Genomic DNA, 3,292 nt, shown 5'->3' with positions numbered 1-3,292 from the left:
ACCAGTATGTAACTTTATTTCTTGGCTTATATCATATTTCTTGGCACACAGTAGGTATTTAATAAATTCTTCCTTCCTGGATTAAACTGACTAGGACTTCAGTTGGAGAGTATTTTGTACAAATCTTAAAATTTCCGTATTTTAAGTTATGTCAACTGTGACATATATTGAATTCAAAGCATTTAAACAACTGAATTCATTGTAAGAGGAGAACAAAGGGGTCTTAATTTTCCAGGTGGGTGTGTGAGGACAAGTGATAAGTGGAGGCAGAAAAGCAGACTGAGAAAAGGGTTTCTCTCCGACTACCAGGAGAGGCTCCCCCTTGTAGAATTCATTTCTGAAGACATTCCTATCCCTGCTTAAATTCAACAAGCCACTACATTCAGAAATGTGAATCCTCAGAAGGAATCCACAAATTAGAAGTTGAGGACATATCTGGGTTAGAAGAAAATAATGTCTGTAGATTTGTCAAAATTGTACAATTCCGTGCAGTAAAATTCAAAGAAACAGGCACAATGGTTTCTCTGATGCACACAGCCAGGAAAGTCTTTTCTACATGCTGAAACATTTGCCCATATAGGAGTCAGAATTCAAGAGACCTTCTGGCTAAAGGGCTGAAGGGTAGTGAGACTGTACCTGGTTAACCAACCTCAGGACCCCAGCAAGAACCTGGGAACCCTGAAGGTAAAGCAATAGTCCTCAAACTTAGAAATTAATATAAGTCACCTGGGACATTTTAAAAACTAACAATTCTTCACCTCCTCAACTGAAATTTTGACTTCCTAACTGAAGCTTACTCTGAGCCCCACCAAACCAGAGCACTTAGGGTTCAGTGGAGGGTATTTTTGTACTAAAGTACTCAAGGAAGTCAGACCATGAACTCCAAAAAAGAAAATGCACAGGTTTGGGTCCTCAATCCCCACATCTCTGCAGTAATCGACTCTTGGACTAGTCAGGGGAGCAGCTCCCTGTGACATATGACATTGCAGTTTGCACAAGGTTAGTCTTGGTGTCTACAGTGTGCTCTGTGGTTGAGGTTGGTACTACTACTGGACAGAGTGGGGCAGTGAGAACACACAATGCAAAACCCCAAATCCCAATCAAAGGAGTGCTTGGGAGTCACAACTGGGACTATTGGCTGTTGACTCTTATTAGTAATGATTTTGTCCTTAATATTCAGTTTTAAAAAATTTAACTATCCGTGGCTCACCAGCTGGAGAATTATCCTGATTGCATATATTTGATATAGCAATTTCAAAGAGCACAATCTGTTAGTCTAAACGCAAAAGTTACTGGATTCCATAAAATTCTCAAATTCCATATTCAAAGTGTTAAAAGGCAATCAAGCATGAAATTGAAAAAAGTTTTCGTTCACAAACTTGTTCACATGGCTAACCAAAATTTTGTAATTGTCAAAAATTCTTTTGGCAGGGGTCATCCTCCCGCCCCAGTCCTGGACCTAGTGTTGTCCGCTCCCCCCAGGGTGCCATGGCCTCTGGGCTCGAGGCTGGCCCAGAGGCTGAGCAGTTCCCAGAGCCCTCTGAGCTGGAGGATGCCACTGCAGAGAACCTTCCTCCTGTCTCAGCGGCACCCTCAGCTTCACAGCGCTGAGCACCACAAGGAGGCCCGCCTGGACACCCAGGAACAGACAGTGCACGAGAAGACAGAGTCCTGTTAAGGTCTGTAAACAAGTCAAAATAACACCTGGTATTTTGCCAGGGGAATGTTAGAGTTCGTAAACAAGTCTGGATGGTGCCTGGCAAAATGCCAGAGGGAGTGGTTTGAGAAGTAACAAAAGCAAGTCATTAAGTGTGGAGATTCCTTATTGGTTGACTGATGTATCTAGTTTATGCTAATTAAGATAAGCTGTGCAAAATGTATAAATAGCTCTGTTGTCCTACAATAAAAGGCTCCTATTCCTGCTGTATCAAAGTACAGAAGATGTTCGTCACCCCCTGGCAGAGTCCCCCACCTGATGGGCAGTGAGGCAGACAATTCCTGGCCCGGGAGCTACAGGATTTCTGGAAGAAATCCCAAAACACTCTGGAACCCCAACAGCTGCTCTTTGAGGTGACTAACACCAGTGTTGTCAAGGACCCTCCCTTCTACTCTGTACCCTCGCCATGATGTGTCCAGGGCTACCCGATCGCCAGCCAGCCCAGACCTCTTGCCGCTACTCAGACTTTGAGCAGCTGCACCAAAACCTACAGCTGCAGTTCTAGGGCCAAAAGATGCCTTCTCCTTCCCTTGTAAGTGCCCGCGCCAGAATTTTACCGTAGAGATGATTGCCTGCCTTAGCAGAGCCTTTGGACAGTTTTTTGGGCCACCTACAAGCCGTGCCTGAGCAACGCCATGCCCCAGACCTGCAGGACTTCTTCGTGCTGCTAGAGCTGCAGCGGGCACAGAGCCTCACTTGTACCAGCTTCTATTGTGAGGCCCTGGCACTCTGGGGCAAAGCCTGAAAGCTGCAGACCCAGCTGGATTCCCCACTTGGGCCCAGATTGTTCTCTGCTGACCCTAGCCGGGCTGGCTGTGTGTCACCAGGAGCTGGAGGACCCTGTGGAGGCCTGGGCCTGCTGTGAGATAGCCTTGCAGCTGTTGGGAGAAAAGAGCCCCCATTCTTTCCTGGCACCCTTCCTAGAGGCCGGTGTCTGGCTCCCTTGATGCCTAGGTCTGGACAAATGCCACTCAGAGTCCCTGCTCCAGGCCCCTATGCCTGCCCACAGTCTCAAAGAATTGCTGCTCATCAAGGAGGTGCTGGGCTAACCCTCACCTAGCCTTAAAGCCACTGTGGGGAGAAGGGATGCCCCAGGATTTGGGGAGCAGGGGACTGAAGAGGAGGACATGGAAAGCAGCTAGAAGGCTGCAGGGTTACTGAGAGCCCCCAGAAGTTCCACAGAGAATTTGCAGTGGACAGAAGCAATTTTGTTGTTGACTTGGGCTGAGGACAAGCTTTGGCTGGGGATTGGTACCCAGGGAATGGTACAAGGAGGAAGTCTTACACAGCCCCTCTAGCTTATTTATAGCCAGGGGCCATTGCCCAGGTCAGGATTAATGTGTTCTTTTCCATGGGCCTCTAAGCCAGCAAGTCAGCCTGACTGAAGTCTTGCAGTTGAGAGCCAGAGGAAGGGCTGTAGTTCTGGCCCAAGGAAATTAAAGAGCAGCCACTCCAGGGGAAAAAAACAGAATTCTGTTAATTATGGTACAATAGAAACCCAAACACATTTCAAAGGTGCATATGTATATTTGTGTGTGTGTGTGTGTGTGTGTATACATATATGTGTGTGTGTAT

General features: G+C 46.8%; 1 pseudogene; it reads left to right on the top strand.

Moving 5' to 3' along the window:
- The first annotated feature begins 2,019 nt into the window (after positions 1-2,019).
- Positions 2,020-2,766, top strand: LOC144365080 (sorting nexin-21 pseudogene; annotated as a pseudogene).
- Positions 2,767-3,292: the final 526 nt, after the last annotated feature.

The sequence above is a fragment of the Ictidomys tridecemlineatus genome, chromosome 6 (genome assembly GCF_052094955.1).
Source record: "Ictidomys tridecemlineatus isolate mIctTri1 chromosome 6, mIctTri1.hap1, whole genome shotgun sequence".
In the NCBI taxonomy this organism is placed as follows: Eukaryota; Metazoa; Chordata; class Mammalia; order Rodentia; family Sciuridae; genus Ictidomys; species Ictidomys tridecemlineatus.
This window is presented reverse-complemented; position numbering and strand designations above follow the sequence as displayed.